Below are 12500 nucleotides of genomic sequence, written 5' to 3' on the forward strand. Positions count from 1 at the left end.
GTGGTGTGGCTGTAGGTATTGGTTTCCTAATGACCTACATCACTTATACATTTTAAAACCAGCATTGAAGTAAGCCAGAACAAGAGAGAAAAAAAAAAAGTACTAACCAGGCCCAGACCTGCTTAGCTTTCAAGATCAGACGAGATTGGGCTTGTTCAGGGTGGTGTGGCTGTAGGTATTGGTTTCCTATTGACCTACATCTCTTATACATATCAAAACCAGCATTGAAGGAGGCCGGAACAAGAGAGAAAAAAAAAGCCTACAGCACCTGGCATTTCCAGGTGGTCTTCCATCCAAGTACTAACCAGGCCCAGCCCTGCTTAGCTTCCAAAATCAGACGAGATTGGGTTTGTTCAGGGTGGTGTGGCTGTAGGTTACGGTTTCCTATTGACCTACATCTCTTATACATCTCAAAACCAGCATTGAAGGAAGTCGGAACAAGAGAGAAAAAAAAAAGGGCCTACAGCACCTGGTATTCCCAGGTTGTCTCGCATCCAAGTACTAACCAACCCTGGCTCTGCTTAGCTTCCAAGATCAGGCTTGTTCAGGGTGGTGTGTCTGTATGTATTGGTTTCCTATTGACCTACATCTCTTATACATCTAAAAACCAGCATTGAAGGAAGCCGGAACAAGAGAGAAAAAAAAAAAGCCTACAGCACCTGGTATTCCCAGGTGGTCTCCCATCCAAGTACTAACCAGGCCTGGCCCTGCTTAGCTTCCAAGATCAGACGAGATTGGGCTTGTTTAGAGATGTGTAGCTGTAGGTTTTGGTTTCCTATTGACCTACATCTCTTATTATCTCAAAACCAGCATTGAAGGAAGCCGGAACAAGAGAGAAAAAAAAAAGGCCTACAGCACCTGGTATTCCCAGGTGGTCTCCCATCCAAGTACTAACCAGGCCTGTCCCTGCTTAGCTTCCAAGATCAGACGAGATTGGGCTTGTTCAGGGTGGTGTGGCTGTAGGTAACGTTTTCCTATTGACCTACATCTCTTATACATCTAGAAACCAGCATTGAAGGAAGCCGGAAGAAGAGAGAAGAAAAAAAGGCGTACAGCACCTGGTATTCCCAGGTGGTCTCCCATCCAAGAACTAACCAGGACCGTCCCTGCTTAGCTTCCAAGATCAGAAGAGATTGGGCTTGTTCAGGGTGGTGTGGCTGTAGGTATTGTTTTCCTATTGACCTACATCTCTTATACATCTAGAAACCAGCATTGAAGGAAGCCGGAACAAGAGAGAAGAAAAAATGGCCTACAGCACCTGGTATTCCCAGGTGGTCTCCCATCCAAGTACTAACCAGGCCCGGCTCTGCTTAGCTTCCAAGATCAGACGAGATTGGGCTTGTTCAGGGAGGTGTGGCTGTAGGTATTGGTTTCCTATTGACCTACATCTCTTATACATCTCAAAACCAGCATTGAAGGAGGCCGGAACAAGAGAGAAAAAAAAAAGGGCCTACAGCACCTGGTATCCCCAGGTGGTCTCCCATCCAAGTACTAACCAGGCCCGGCTCTGCTTAGCTTCCAAGATCAGACGAGATTGGGCTTGTTCAGGGAGGTGTGGCTGTAGGCATTGGTTTCCTATTGACCTACATCTCTTATACATCTCAAAACCAGCATTGAAGGAGGCCGGAACAAGAGAGAAAAAAAAAAGCCTACAGCACCTGGTATTTCCAGGTGGTCTCCCATCCAAGTACTAACCAGGCCCGGCTCTGCTTAGCTTCCAAGATCAGACGAGATTGGGCTTGTTCAGGGAGGTGTGGCTGTAGGTATTGGTTTCCTATTGACCTACATCTCTTATACATCTAAAAACCAGCATTGAAGGAAGCGGGAACAAGAGAGAAAAAAAAAAAGGCCTACAGCACCTGGTATTCCCAGGTGGTCTCCCATCCAAGTACTAACCAGGCCCGTCCCTGCTTAGCTTCCAAGATCAGATGAGATTGGGTTTGTTCAGGGTGGTGTGGCTGTAGGTATTGTTTTCCTATTGACCTACATCTCTTATACATCTAGAAAACAGCATTGAAGGAAGCCGGAACAAGAGAGAAGAAAAAAAGGCCTACAGCACCTGGTATCCCCAGGTGGTCTCGTATCCAAGTACTAACCAGGCCTGGCTCTGCTTAGCTTCCAAGATCAGGCTTGTTCAGGGTGGTGTGGCTGTAGGTATTGGTTTTACTATTGACATACATCTCTTATACATCTAAAAACCAGCATTGAAGGAAGCCGGAACAAGAGAGAAAAAAAAAAGCCTACAGCACCTGGTATTCCCAGGTGGTCTCCCATCCAAGTACTAACCAGGCCCGTCCCTGCTTAGCTTCCAAGATCAGACGAGATTGGGCTTGTTCAGGGTGGTGTGGCTGTAGGTATTGTTTTCCTATTGACCTACATCTCTTATACATCTAGAAAACAGCATTGAAGGAAGCCGGAACAAGAGAGAAGAAAAAAAAGCCTACAGCACCTGGTATTCCCAGGTGGTCTCCCATCCAAGTACTAACCAGGCCCGGCTCTGCTTAGCTTCCAAGATCAGACGAGATTGGGCTTGTTCAGGGTGGTGTGGCTGTAGGTATTGGTTTCCTATTGACCTACATCTCTTATACATCTGAAAACCAACATTGAAGGAGGCCGGAACAAGAGAGAAAAAAAAAAGCCTACAGCACCTGGTATTTCCAGGTGGTCTCCCATCCAAGTACTAACCAGGCCCAGCCCTGCTTAGCTTCCAAGATCAGACGAGATTGGGCTTGTTCAGGGTGGTGTGGCTGTAGGTATTGGTTTCCTATTGACCTACATCTCTTATACATCTCAAAACCAGCATTGAAGGAAGTCGGAACAAGAGAGAAAAAAAAAAGGGCCTACAGCACCTGGTATCCCCAGGTGGTCTCGCATCCAAGTACTAACCAGGCCTGGCTCTGCTTAGCTTCCAAGATCAGGCTTGTTCAGGGTGGTGTGGCTGTAGGTATTGTTTTCCTATTGACCTACATCTCTTATACATCTAAAAACAAGCATTGAAGGAGGCCGGAACAAGAGAGAAAAAAAAAAGCCTACAGCACCTGGTATTTCCAGGTGGTCTCCCATCCAAGTACTAACCAGGCCCAGCCCTGCTTAGCTTCCAAGATCAGACGAGATTGGGCTTGTTCAGGGTGGTGTGGCTGTATGTATTATTTTCCTATTGACCTACATCTCTTATACATCTAGAAACCAGCATTGAAGGAAGCCGGAACAAGAGAGAAGAAAAAAGGCCTACAGCACCTGGTATTCCCAGGTGATCTCCCATCCAAGTACTAACCAGGCCCGTCCCTGCTTAGCTTCCAAGATCAGACAAGATTGGGCTTGTTCAGGGTGGTGTAGCTGTAGGTATTGTTTTCCTATTGACCTACATCTCTTATACATCTAGAAACCAGCATTGAAGGAAGCCGGAGCAAGAGAGAAGAAAAAAAGGCCTACAGCACCTGGTATGCCCAGGTGGTCTCCCATCCAAGTACTAACCAGGCCCGGCTCTGCTTAGCTTCCAAGATCAGACGAGATTGGGCTTGTTTAGGGTGGTGTGGCTGTAGGTATTGGTTTCCTATTGACCTACATCTCTTATACATCTCAAAACCAGCATTGAAGGAGGCCGGAACAAGAGAAAAAAAAAAAGCCTACAGCACCTGGTATTCCCAGGTGGTCTTAAATCCAAGTACTAACCAGGCCCGGCTCTGCTTAGCTTCCAAGATCAGACGAGATTGGGCTTGTTCAGGGTGGTGTGGCTGTAGGTATTGGTTTCCTATTGACCTACATCTCTTATACATCTGAAAACCAGCATTGAAGGAGGCCGAAACAAGAGAGAAAAAAAAAAGCCTACAGCACCTGGTATTTCCAGGTGGTCTCCCATCCAAGTACTAACCAGGCCCAGCCCTGCTTAGCTTCCAAGATCAGATGAGATTGGGCTTGTTCAGGGTGGTGTGGCTGTAGGTATTGTTTTCCTATTGACCTACATCTCTTATACATCTAAAAACAAGCATTGAAGGAAGCCGGAACAAGAGAGAAAAAAAAAAAGGCCTACAGCACCTGGTATTCCCAGGGGGTCTCCCATCCAAGCACTAACCAGGCCTGGCCCTGCTTAGCTTCCAAGATCAGATGAGATTGGGCTTGTCCAGGGTGGTGTGGCTGTAGGTATTGGTTTCCTAATGACCTACATCACTTATACATTTTAAAACCAGCATTGAAGTAAGCCAGAACAAGAGAGAAAAAAAAAAAGTACTAACCAGGCCCAGACCTGCTTAGCTTTCAAGATCAGATGAGATTGGGCTTGTTCAGGGTGGTGTGGCTGTAGGTATTGGTTTCCTATTGACCTACATCTCTTATACATATCAAAACCAGCATTGAAGGAGGCCGGAACAAGAGAGAAAAAAAAGCCTACAGCACCTGGCATTTCCAGGTGGTCTTCCATCCAAGTACTAACCAGGCCCAGCCCTGCTTAGCTTCCAAAATCAGACGAGATTGGGTTTGTTCAGGGTGGTGTGGCTGTAGGTTACGGTTTCCTATTGACCTACATCTCTTATACATCTCAAAACCAGCATTGAAGGAAGTCGGAACAAGAGAGAAAAAAAAAAGGGCCTACAGCACCTGGTATTCCCAGGTTGTCTCGCATCCAAGTACTAACCAACCCCGGCTCTGCTTAGCTTCCAAGATCAGGCTTGTTCAGGGTGGTGTGTCTGTATGTATTGGTTTCCTATTGACCTACATCTCTTATACATCTAAAAACCAGCATTGAAGGAAGCCGGAACAAGAGAGAAAAAAAAAAAGCCTACAGCACCTGGTATTCCCAGGTGGTCTCCCATCCAAGTACTAACCAGGCCTGGCCCTGCTTAGCTTCCAAGATCAGACGAGATAGGGCTTGTTTAGAGATGTGTAGCTATAGGTTTTGGTTTCCTATTGACCTACATCTCTTATTATCTCAAAACCAGCATTGAAGGAAGCCGGAACAAGAGAGAAAAAAAAAAGGCCTACAGCACCTGGTATTCCCAGGTGGTCTCCCATCCAAGTACTAACCAGGCCTGTCCCTGCTTAGCTTCCAAGATCAGACGAGATTGGGCTTGTTCAGGGTGGTGTGGCTGTAGGTAACGTTTTTCTATTGACCTACATCTCTTATACATCTAGAAACCAGCATTGAAGGAAGCCGGAAGAAGAGAGAAGAAAAAAAGGTGTACAGCACCTGGTATTCCCAGGTGGTCTCCCATCCAAGAACTAACCAGGACCGTCCCTGCTTAGCTTCCAAGATCAGACGAGATTGGGCTTGTTCAGGGTGGTGTGGCTGTAGGTATTGATTTCCTATTGACCTACATCTCTTATACATCTAGAAACCAGCATTGAAGGAAGCCGGAACAAGAGAGAAGAAAAAATGGCCTACAGCACCTGGTATTCCCAGGTGGTCTCCTATCCAAGTACTAACCAGGCCCGGCTCTGCTTAGCTTCCAAGATCAGACGAGATTGGGCTTGTTCAGGGAGGTGTGGCTGTAGGTATTGGTTTCCTATTGACCTACATCTCTTATACATCTCAAAACCAGCATTGAAGGAGGCCGGAACAAGAGAGAAAAAAAAAAGCCTACAGCACCTGGTATTTCCAGGTGGTCTCCCATCCAAGTACTAACCAGGCCCAGCCCTGCTTAGCATCCAAGATCAGACAAGATTGGGCTTGTTCAGGGTGGTGTGGCTGTAGGTATTGTTTTCCTATTGACCTACATCTCTTATACATCTAGAAACCAGCATTGAAGGAAGCCGGAACAAGAGAGAAGAAAAAAAGGCCTACAGCACCTGGTATTCCCAGGTGGTCTCCCATCCAAGTACTAACCAGGCCCGGCTCTGCTTAGCTTCCAAGATCAGATGAGATTGGGCTTGTTCAGGGAGGTGTGGCTGTAGGCATTGGTTTCCTATTGACCTACATCTCTTATACATCTCAAAACCAGCATTGAAGGAGGCCGGAACAAGAGAGAAAAAAAAAAGCCTACAGCACCTGGTATTTCCAGGTGGTCTCCCATCCAAGTACTAACCAGGCCCGGCTCTGCTTAGCTTCCAAGATCAGACGAGATTGGGCTTGTTCAGGGAGGTGTGGCTGCAGGTATTGGTTTCCTATTGACCTACATCTCTTATACATCTAAAAACCAGCATTGAAGGAAGCGGGAACAAGAGAGAAAAAAAAAAAGGCCTACAGCACCTGGTATTCCCAGGTGGTCTCCCATCCAAGTACTAACCAGGCCCGTCCCTGCTTAGCTTCCAAGATCAGATGAGATTGGGCTTGTTCAGGGTGGTGTGGCTGTAGGTATTGTTTTCCTATTGACCTACATCTCTTATACATCTAGAAAACAGCATTGAAGGAAGCCGGAACAAGAGAGAAGAAAAAAAGGCCTACAGCACCTGGTATTCCCAGGTGGTATCCCATCCAAGTACTAACCAGGCCCGTCCCTGCTTAGCTTCCAAGATCAGACGAGATTGGGCTTGTTCAGGGTGGTGTGGCTGTAGGTATTGTTTTCCTATTGAGCTACATCTCTTATACATCTAGAAAACAGCATTGAAGGAAGCCGGAACAAGAGAGAAGAAAAAAAGACCTACAGCACCTGGTATTCCCAGGTGGTCTCCCATCCAAGTACTAACCAGGCCTGTCCCTGCTTAGCTTCCAAGATCAGACGAGATTGGGCTTGTTCAGGGTGGTGTGGCTGTAGGTAACGTTTTCCTATTGACCTACATCTCTTATACATCTAGAAACCAGCATTGAAGGAAGCCGGAAGAAGAAAAAAAGGCGTACAGCACCTGGTATTCCCAGGTGGTCTCCCATCCAAGAACTAACCAGGACCGTCCCTGCTTAGCTTCCAAGATCAGACGAGATTGGGCTTGTTCAGGGTGGTGTGGCTGTAGGTATTGTTTTCCTATTGACCTACATCTCTTATACATCTAGAAACCAGCATTGAAGGAAGCCGGAACAAGAGAGAAGAAAAAATGGCCTACAGCACCTGGTATTCCCAGGTGGTCTCCCATCCAAGTACTAACCAGGCCCGGCTCTGCTTAGCTTCCAAGATCAGACGAGATTGGGCTTGTTCAGGGAGGTGTGGCTGTAGGTATTGGTTTCCTATTGACCTACATCTCTTATACATCTTAAAACCAGCATTGAAGGAGGCCAGAACAAGAGAGAAAAAAAAAAGCCTACAGCACCTGGTATTTCCAGGTGGTCTCCCATCCAAGTACTAACCAGGCCCAGCCCTGCTTAGCATCCAAGATCAGATGAGATTGGGCTTGTTCAGGGTGGTGTGGCTGTAGGTATTGTTTTCCTATTGACCTACATCTCTTATACATCTAGAAACCAGCATTGAAGGAAGCCGGAACAAGAGAGAAGAAAAAAAGGCCTACAGCACCTGGTATTCCCAGGTGGTCTCCCATCCAAGTACTAACCAGGCCTGGCTCTGCTTAGCTTCCAAGATCAGATGAGATTGGGCTTGTTCAGGGAGGTGTGGCTGTAGGTATTGTTTTCCTATTGACCTACATCTCTTATACATCTAGAAAACAGCATTGAAGGAAGCCGGAACAAGAGAGAAGAAAAAAAGGCCTACAGCACCTGGTATTCCCAGGTGGTATCCCATCCAAGTACTAACCAGGCCCGTCCCTGCTTAGCTTCCAAGATCAGACGAGATTGGGCTTGTTCAGGGTGGTGTGGCTGTAGGTATTGTTTTCCTATTGACCTACATCTCTTATACATCTAGAAAACAGCATTGAAGGAAGCCGGAACAAGAGAGAAGAAAAAAAGACCTACAGCACCTGGTATTCCCAGGTGGTCTCCCATCCAAGTACTAACCAGGCCTGTCCCTGCTTAGCTTCCAAGATCAGACGAGATTGGGCTTGTTCAGGGTGGTGTGGCTGTAGGTAATGTTTTCCTATTGACCTACATCTCTTATACATCTAGAAACCAGCATTGAAGGAGGCCGGAAGAAGAGAGAAGAAAAAAAGGCGTACAGCACCTGGTATTCCCAGGTGGTCTCCCATCCAAGAACTAACCAGGACCGTCCCTGCTTAGCTTCCAAGATCAGACGAGATTGGGCTTGTTCAGGGTGGTGTGGCTGTAGGTATTGTTTTCCTATTGACCTACATCTCTTATACATCTAGAAACCAGCATTGAAGGAAGCCGGAACAAGAGAGAAGAAAAATGGCCTACAGCACCTGGTATTCCCAGGTGGTCTCCCATCCAAGTACTAACCAGGCCCGGCTCTGCTTAGCTTCCAAGATCAGACGAGATTGGGCTTGTTCAGGGAGGTGTGGCTGTAGGTATTGGTTTCCTATTGACCTACATCTCTTATACATCTCAAAACCAGCATTGAAGGAGGCCGGAACAAGAGAGAAAAAAAAAAAGCCTACAGCACCTGGTATTTCCAGGTGGTCTCCCATCCAAGTACTAACCAGGCCCGTCCCTGCTTAGCTTCCACGATCAGACGAGATTGGGCTTGTTCAGGGTGGTGTGGCTGTAGGTATTGTTTTCCTATTGACCTACATCTCTTATACATCTAGAAAACAGCATTGAAGGAAGCCGGAACAAGAGAGAAGAAAAAAAGACCTACAGCACCTGGTATTCCCAGGTGGTCTCCCATCCAAGTACTAACCAGGCCTGGCTCTGCTTAGCTTCCAAGATCAGATGAGAATGGGCTTGTTCAGGGTGGTGTGGCTGTAGGTATTGGTTTCCTATTGACCTACATCTCTTATACATCTCAAAACCAGCATTGAAGGAGGCCGGAACAAGAGAGAAAAAAAAAAGCCTACAGCACCTGGTATTTCCAGGTGGTCTCCCATCCAAGTACTAACCAGGCCCAGCCCTGCTTAGCTTCCAAGATCAGACGAGATTGGGCTTGTTCAGGGTGGTGTGGCTGTAGGTATTGTTTTCCTATTGACCTACATCTCTTATACATCTCAAAACCAGCATTGAAGGAAGTCGGAACAAGAGAGAAAAAAAAAAGGGCCTACAGCACCTGGTATTCCCAGGTGGTCTTGCATCCAAGTACTAACCAGGCCCAGCTCTGCTTAGCTTCCAAGATCAGACAAGATTGGGCTTGTTCAGGGTGGTGTGGCTGTAGGTATTGGTTTCCTATTGACCTACATCTCTTATACATCTAAAAACCAGCATTGAAGGAAGCCGGAACAAGAGAGAAAAAAAAAAGGCCTACAGCACCTGGTATTCCCAGGTGGTCTCCCACCCAATTACTAACCAGGCCCAGCCCTGCTTAGCTTCCAAGATCAGACGAGATTGGGCTTGTTCAGGGTGGTGTGGCTGTAGGTATTGATTTACTATTGACCTACATCTTTTATACATCTAAAAACAAGCATTGAAGGAAGCCGGAACAAGAGAGAAAAAAAAAAAAGGCCTACAGCACCTGGTATTCCCAGGTGGTCTCCCATTCAAGTACTAACCAGGCCCGGCCCTGCTTAGCTTCCAAGATCAGATGAGATTGGGCTTGTCCAGGGTGGTGTGGCTGTAGGTATTGGTTTCCTAATGACCTACATCACTTATACATTTTAAAACCAGCATTGAAGTAAGCCAGAAGAAGAGAGAAAAAAAAAAGTACTAACCAGGACCGGACCTGCTTAGCTTTCAAGATCAGATGAGATTGGGCTTGTTCAGGGTGGTGTGGCTGTAGGTATTAGTTTCCTAATGACCTACATCACTTATACATCTCAAAACCAGCATTGAAGGAAGCCAGAACAAGAGAGAAAAAAAAAAGTACTAACCAGGCCCGGACCTGCTTAGCTTTCAAGATCAGATGAGATTGGGCTTGTTCAGGGTGGTGTGGCTGTAGGTATTTGTGCCCTATTGACCTACATCTCTTATACATCTGAAAACCAGCATTGAAGGAAGTCGGAACAAGAGAGAAAAAAAAAAAGGCCTACAGCACCTGGCATTCCCAGGTGGTCTCCCATCCATGTACTAACTAGGCCTGGCGCCGCTTATCTTTCAAGATCAGACGAGATTGTTCTTGTTCAAGGTGGAGTGGCTGTAGGTATTAGTTTCCTATTGACCTACATCTCTTATACATCTCAACACCAGCATTGAAGGAAGCCGGAAAAAGAGAGAAAAAAAAAAGGCCTACAGCACCTGATATTTCCAGGTGGTCTCCCATCCAAGTACTAACCAGGCCCGGCTCTGCTTAGCTTCCAAGATCAGATGAGATTGGGCTTGTTCAGCGTGTTGTGGCTGTAGCATTTGGTTTCCTAATGACCTACATCACTTATACATCTGAAAACCAGCATTGAAGGAAGCCGGATCAAAAGAGAAAAAAAAAAAGGCCTACAGCACCTGGCATTCCCAGGTGGTCTCCCATCCATGTACTAACTAGGCCTGGCGCCGCTTATCTTTCAAGATCAGACGAGATTGTTCTTGTTCAAGGTGGAGTGGCTGTAGGTATTAGTTTCCTATTGACCTACATCTCTTATACATCTCAACACCAGCATTGAAGGAAGCCGGAAAAAGAGAGAAAAAAAAAAGGCCTACAGCACCTGATATTTCCAGGTGGTCTCCCATCCAAGTACTAACCAGGCCTGGCTCTGCTTAGCTTCCAAGATCAGATGAGATTGGGCTTGTTCAGGGTGGTGTGGCTGTAGGTATTGGTTTCCTATTGACCTACATCTCTTATACATCTCAAAACCAGCATTGAAGGAGGCCGGAACAAGAGAGAAAAAAAAAAGCCTACAGCACCTGGTATTCCCAGGTGGTCTCCCATCCAAGTACTAACCAGGCCCGGCTCTGCTTAGCTTCCAAGATCAGACGAGATTGGGCTTGTTCAGGGTGGTGTGGCTGTAGGTATTGGTTTCCTATTGACCTACATCTCTTATACATCTCAAAACCAGCATTGAAGGAGGCCGGAACAAGAGAGAAAAAAAAAAGCCTACAGCACCTCGTATTTCCAGGTGGTCTCCCATCCAAGTACTAACCAGGCCCAGCCCTGCTTAGCTTCCAAGATCAAACGAGATTGGGATTGTTCAGTGTGCTGTGGCTGTAGGTATTGTTTTCTTATTAACCTACATCTCTTATACATCTAAAAACAAGCATTGAAGGAAGCCGGAACAAGAGAGAAAAAAAAAAAGGCCTACAGCACCTGGTATTCCCAGGTGGTCTCTGAGCCAAGTACTAACCAGGCCCGGCTCTGCTTAGCTTCCAAGATCAGACGAGATTGGGCTTGTCCAGGGTGGTGTGGCTGTAGGTATTGGTTTCCTAATGACCGACATCACTTATACATTTTAAAACCAGCATTGAAGGAAGCCAGAACAAGAGAGAAAAAAAAAAAGTACTAACCAGGCCCAGCCCTGCTTAGCTTCCAAGATCAGACAAGATTGGGCTTGTTCAGGGTGGTGTGGCTGTAGGTATTGGTTTCCTATTGACCTACATCTCTTATACATCTCAAAACCAGCATTGAAGGAAGTCGGAACAAGAGAGAAAAAAAAAAGGGCCTACAGCACCTGGTATTCCCAGGTGGTCTCGCAACCAAACACTAACCAGCCCCGGCTCTGCTTAGCTTCCAAGATCAGACGAGATTGGGCTTGTTCAGGGTGGTGTGGCTGTAGGTATTGGTTTCCTATTGACCTACATCTCTTATACATCTAAAAACCAGCATTGAAGGAAGCCGGAACAAGAGAGAAAAAAAAAATGCCTACAGCACCTGGTATTCCCAGGTGGTCTCCCATCTAAGTAATAACCAGGCCCGGCTCTGCTTAGCTTCCAAGATCAGACGAGATTGGGCTTGTCCAGGGTGGTGTGGCTGTAGGTATTGGTTTCCTAATGACTTACATCACTTATACATTTTAAAACCAGCATTGAAGGAAGCCAGAACAAGAGAGAAAAAAAAAGGTACTAACCAGGCCCAAACCTGCTTAGCTTTCAAGATCAGACGAGATTGGGCTTGTTCAGGGTGGTGTGGCTGTAGGTATTGGTTTACTATTGACCTACATCTTTTATACATCTCAAAACCAGCATTGAAGGAGGCCGGAACAAGAGAGAAAAAATAAAGCCTACAGCATCTGGTATTTCCAGGTGGTCTCCCATCCAAGTACTAACCAGGCCCAGCCCTGCTTAGCTTCCAAGATCAGACGAGATTGGGCTTGTTCAGGGTGGTGTGGCTGTAGATATTGTTTTCCTATTGACCTACATCTCTTATTCATCTAAAAACAAGCATTGAAGGAAGCCGGAACAAGAGAGAAAAAAAAAAAGGCCTACAGCACCTGGTATTCCCAGGTGGTCTCCCATCCAAGTACTAACCAGGCCCGGCCCTGCTTAGCTTCCAAGATCAGACGAGAGTGGGCTTGTCCAGGGTGGTGTGGCTGTAGGTATTGGTTTTCTAATGACCTATATCACTTATACATTTTAAAACCAGCATTGAAGGAAGCCAGAACAAGATAGAAAAAAAAAAGTACTAACCAGGCCTGGACCTGCTTAGCTTTCAAGATCAGACGAGATTGGGCTTGTTCAGGGTGGTGTGGCTGTAGGTATTGGTTTCCTATTGACCTAC

General features: G+C 46.4%; 24 non-coding genes and 28 pseudogenes across 24 annotated transcripts; all 52 read right to left on the bottom strand.

The window, feature by feature from the left end:
• LOC142124735 (5S ribosomal RNA) overlaps positions 1-17 on the bottom strand; it is a 119-nt pseudogene extending 102 nt beyond the window's left edge.
• Positions 18-256: 239 nt separating this feature from the next.
• Positions 257-375, bottom strand: LOC142124786 (5S ribosomal RNA; annotated as a pseudogene).
• Positions 376-647: 272 nt separating this feature from the next.
• On the bottom strand, positions 648-766 carry LOC142124882 (5S ribosomal RNA; annotated as a pseudogene).
• An 80-nt stretch (positions 767-846) lies between these two features.
• Positions 847-965, bottom strand: LOC142124656 (5S ribosomal RNA). The gene has a single exon (XR_012684758.1). It is a non-coding gene; the product is annotated as a 5S ribosomal RNA (ribosomal RNA).
• Positions 966-1046: 81 nt separating this feature from the next.
• On the bottom strand, positions 1047-1165 carry LOC142124896 (5S ribosomal RNA; annotated as a pseudogene).
• An 81-nt stretch (positions 1166-1246) lies between these two features.
• LOC142124641 (5S ribosomal RNA) lies at positions 1247-1365 on the bottom strand. The gene has a single exon (XR_012684744.1). It is a non-coding gene; the product is annotated as a 5S ribosomal RNA (ribosomal RNA).
• Positions 1366-1447: 82 nt separating this feature from the next.
• On the bottom strand, positions 1448-1566 carry LOC142124703 (5S ribosomal RNA). Its single transcript, XR_012684801.1, has one exon. It is a non-coding gene; the product is annotated as a 5S ribosomal RNA (ribosomal RNA).
• An 80-nt stretch (positions 1567-1646) lies between these two features.
• On the bottom strand, positions 1647-1765 carry LOC142124766 (5S ribosomal RNA; annotated as a pseudogene).
• Positions 1766-1847: 82 nt separating this feature from the next.
• On the bottom strand, positions 1848-1966 carry LOC142124661 (5S ribosomal RNA). Its single transcript, XR_012684762.1, has one exon. It is a non-coding gene; the product is annotated as a 5S ribosomal RNA (ribosomal RNA).
• A 271-nt stretch (positions 1967-2237) lies between these two features.
• Positions 2238-2356, bottom strand: LOC142125035 (5S ribosomal RNA). Its single transcript, XR_012684845.1, has one exon. It is a non-coding gene; the product is annotated as a 5S ribosomal RNA (ribosomal RNA).
• Positions 2357-2437: 81 nt separating this feature from the next.
• LOC142124633 (5S ribosomal RNA) lies at positions 2438-2556 on the bottom strand. Its single transcript, XR_012684737.1, has one exon. It is a non-coding gene; the product is annotated as a 5S ribosomal RNA (ribosomal RNA).
• An 80-nt stretch (positions 2557-2636) lies between these two features.
• On the bottom strand, positions 2637-2755 carry LOC142124566 (5S ribosomal RNA). The gene has a single exon (XR_012684677.1). It is a non-coding gene; the product is annotated as a 5S ribosomal RNA (ribosomal RNA).
• Positions 2756-3026: 271 nt separating this feature from the next.
• Positions 3027-3145, bottom strand: LOC142124709 (5S ribosomal RNA). The gene has a single exon (XR_012684807.1). It is a non-coding gene; the product is annotated as a 5S ribosomal RNA (ribosomal RNA).
• Positions 3146-3225: 80 nt separating this feature from the next.
• On the bottom strand, positions 3226-3344 carry LOC142124781 (5S ribosomal RNA; annotated as a pseudogene).
• An 81-nt stretch (positions 3345-3425) lies between these two features.
• LOC142124839 (5S ribosomal RNA) lies at positions 3426-3544 on the bottom strand (annotated as a pseudogene).
• Positions 3545-3623: 79 nt separating this feature from the next.
• Positions 3624-3742, bottom strand: LOC142124975 (5S ribosomal RNA; annotated as a pseudogene).
• Positions 3743-3822: 80 nt separating this feature from the next.
• LOC142124540 (5S ribosomal RNA) lies at positions 3823-3941 on the bottom strand. Its single transcript, XR_012684652.1, has one exon. It is a non-coding gene; the product is annotated as a 5S ribosomal RNA (ribosomal RNA).
• An 82-nt stretch (positions 3942-4023) lies between these two features.
• LOC142124736 (5S ribosomal RNA) lies at positions 4024-4142 on the bottom strand (annotated as a pseudogene).
• Positions 4143-4380: 238 nt separating this feature from the next.
• LOC142124787 (5S ribosomal RNA) lies at positions 4381-4499 on the bottom strand (annotated as a pseudogene).
• A 272-nt stretch (positions 4500-4771) lies between these two features.
• LOC142124981 (5S ribosomal RNA) lies at positions 4772-4890 on the bottom strand (annotated as a pseudogene).
• Positions 4891-4970: 80 nt separating this feature from the next.
• LOC142124658 (5S ribosomal RNA) lies at positions 4971-5089 on the bottom strand. The gene has a single exon (XR_012684759.1). It is a non-coding gene; the product is annotated as a 5S ribosomal RNA (ribosomal RNA).
• An 81-nt stretch (positions 5090-5170) lies between these two features.
• On the bottom strand, positions 5171-5289 carry LOC142124927 (5S ribosomal RNA; annotated as a pseudogene).
• Positions 5290-5370: 81 nt separating this feature from the next.
• On the bottom strand, positions 5371-5489 carry LOC142124754 (5S ribosomal RNA; annotated as a pseudogene).
• Positions 5490-5569: 80 nt separating this feature from the next.
• Positions 5570-5688, bottom strand: LOC142124813 (5S ribosomal RNA; annotated as a pseudogene).
• An 81-nt stretch (positions 5689-5769) lies between these two features.
• On the bottom strand, positions 5770-5888 carry LOC142124838 (5S ribosomal RNA). The gene has a single exon (XR_012684825.1). It is a non-coding gene; the product is annotated as a 5S ribosomal RNA (ribosomal RNA).
• An 80-nt stretch (positions 5889-5968) lies between these two features.
• Positions 5969-6087, bottom strand: LOC142124816 (5S ribosomal RNA; annotated as a pseudogene).
• An 82-nt stretch (positions 6088-6169) lies between these two features.
• LOC142124667 (5S ribosomal RNA) lies at positions 6170-6288 on the bottom strand. The gene has a single exon (XR_012684768.1). It is a non-coding gene; the product is annotated as a 5S ribosomal RNA (ribosomal RNA).
• Positions 6289-6369: 81 nt separating this feature from the next.
• On the bottom strand, positions 6370-6488 carry LOC142124554 (5S ribosomal RNA). Its single transcript, XR_012684665.1, has one exon. It is a non-coding gene; the product is annotated as a 5S ribosomal RNA (ribosomal RNA).
• An 81-nt stretch (positions 6489-6569) lies between these two features.
• LOC142124551 (5S ribosomal RNA) lies at positions 6570-6688 on the bottom strand. The gene has a single exon (XR_012684662.1). It is a non-coding gene; the product is annotated as a 5S ribosomal RNA (ribosomal RNA).
• Positions 6689-6762: 74 nt separating this feature from the next.
• On the bottom strand, positions 6763-6881 carry LOC142124867 (5S ribosomal RNA; annotated as a pseudogene).
• An 81-nt stretch (positions 6882-6962) lies between these two features.
• LOC142124643 (5S ribosomal RNA) lies at positions 6963-7081 on the bottom strand. The gene has a single exon (XR_012684746.1). It is a non-coding gene; the product is annotated as a 5S ribosomal RNA (ribosomal RNA).
• Positions 7082-7161: 80 nt separating this feature from the next.
• Positions 7162-7280, bottom strand: LOC142124678 (5S ribosomal RNA). The gene has a single exon (XR_012684778.1). It is a non-coding gene; the product is annotated as a 5S ribosomal RNA (ribosomal RNA).
• An 81-nt stretch (positions 7281-7361) lies between these two features.
• Positions 7362-7480, bottom strand: LOC142124726 (5S ribosomal RNA; annotated as a pseudogene).
• An 81-nt stretch (positions 7481-7561) lies between these two features.
• LOC142124557 (5S ribosomal RNA) lies at positions 7562-7680 on the bottom strand. The gene has a single exon (XR_012684667.1). It is a non-coding gene; the product is annotated as a 5S ribosomal RNA (ribosomal RNA).
• An 81-nt stretch (positions 7681-7761) lies between these two features.
• LOC142124552 (5S ribosomal RNA) lies at positions 7762-7880 on the bottom strand. The gene has a single exon (XR_012684663.1). It is a non-coding gene; the product is annotated as a 5S ribosomal RNA (ribosomal RNA).
• An 81-nt stretch (positions 7881-7961) lies between these two features.
• LOC142124868 (5S ribosomal RNA) lies at positions 7962-8080 on the bottom strand (annotated as a pseudogene).
• An 80-nt stretch (positions 8081-8160) lies between these two features.
• On the bottom strand, positions 8161-8279 carry LOC142124644 (5S ribosomal RNA). The gene has a single exon (XR_012684747.1). It is a non-coding gene; the product is annotated as a 5S ribosomal RNA (ribosomal RNA).
• Positions 8280-8360: 81 nt separating this feature from the next.
• Positions 8361-8479, bottom strand: LOC142124807 (5S ribosomal RNA; annotated as a pseudogene).
• An 81-nt stretch (positions 8480-8560) lies between these two features.
• Positions 8561-8679, bottom strand: LOC142124773 (5S ribosomal RNA; annotated as a pseudogene).
• Positions 8680-8759: 80 nt separating this feature from the next.
• On the bottom strand, positions 8760-8878 carry LOC142124569 (5S ribosomal RNA). The gene has a single exon (XR_012684679.1). It is a non-coding gene; the product is annotated as a 5S ribosomal RNA (ribosomal RNA).
• An 82-nt stretch (positions 8879-8960) lies between these two features.
• LOC142124919 (5S ribosomal RNA) lies at positions 8961-9079 on the bottom strand (annotated as a pseudogene).
• Positions 9080-9160: 81 nt separating this feature from the next.
• LOC142124639 (5S ribosomal RNA) lies at positions 9161-9279 on the bottom strand. The gene has a single exon (XR_012684742.1). It is a non-coding gene; the product is annotated as a 5S ribosomal RNA (ribosomal RNA).
• Positions 9280-9362: 83 nt separating this feature from the next.
• On the bottom strand, positions 9363-9481 carry LOC142124814 (5S ribosomal RNA). The gene has a single exon (XR_012684823.1). It is a non-coding gene; the product is annotated as a 5S ribosomal RNA (ribosomal RNA).
• Positions 9482-10081: 600 nt separating this feature from the next.
• Positions 10082-10200, bottom strand: LOC142124938 (5S ribosomal RNA; annotated as a pseudogene).
• A 282-nt stretch (positions 10201-10482) lies between these two features.
• LOC142124853 (5S ribosomal RNA) lies at positions 10483-10601 on the bottom strand (annotated as a pseudogene).
• An 80-nt stretch (positions 10602-10681) lies between these two features.
• On the bottom strand, positions 10682-10800 carry LOC142124634 (5S ribosomal RNA). The gene has a single exon (XR_012684738.1). It is a non-coding gene; the product is annotated as a 5S ribosomal RNA (ribosomal RNA).
• An 80-nt stretch (positions 10801-10880) lies between these two features.
• On the bottom strand, positions 10881-10999 carry LOC142124967 (5S ribosomal RNA; annotated as a pseudogene).
• An 82-nt stretch (positions 11000-11081) lies between these two features.
• LOC142124945 (5S ribosomal RNA) lies at positions 11082-11200 on the bottom strand (annotated as a pseudogene).
• Positions 11201-11442: 242 nt separating this feature from the next.
• On the bottom strand, positions 11443-11561 carry LOC142125064 (5S ribosomal RNA; annotated as a pseudogene).
• Positions 11562-11642: 81 nt separating this feature from the next.
• On the bottom strand, positions 11643-11761 carry LOC142124812 (5S ribosomal RNA; annotated as a pseudogene).
• A 239-nt stretch (positions 11762-12000) lies between these two features.
• LOC142124793 (5S ribosomal RNA) lies at positions 12001-12119 on the bottom strand (annotated as a pseudogene).
• Positions 12120-12201: 82 nt separating this feature from the next.
• Positions 12202-12320, bottom strand: LOC142124681 (5S ribosomal RNA). Its single transcript, XR_012684780.1, has one exon. It is a non-coding gene; the product is annotated as a 5S ribosomal RNA (ribosomal RNA).
• Between the last annotated feature and the right edge of the window lie 180 nt (positions 12321-12500).

The sequence above is a fragment of the Mixophyes fleayi genome, unplaced genomic scaffold (genome assembly GCF_038048845.1).
Source record: "Mixophyes fleayi isolate aMixFle1 unplaced genomic scaffold, aMixFle1.hap1 Scaffold_253, whole genome shotgun sequence".
NCBI classification, from domain to species: domain Eukaryota; kingdom Metazoa; phylum Chordata; class Amphibia; order Anura; family Limnodynastidae; genus Mixophyes; species Mixophyes fleayi.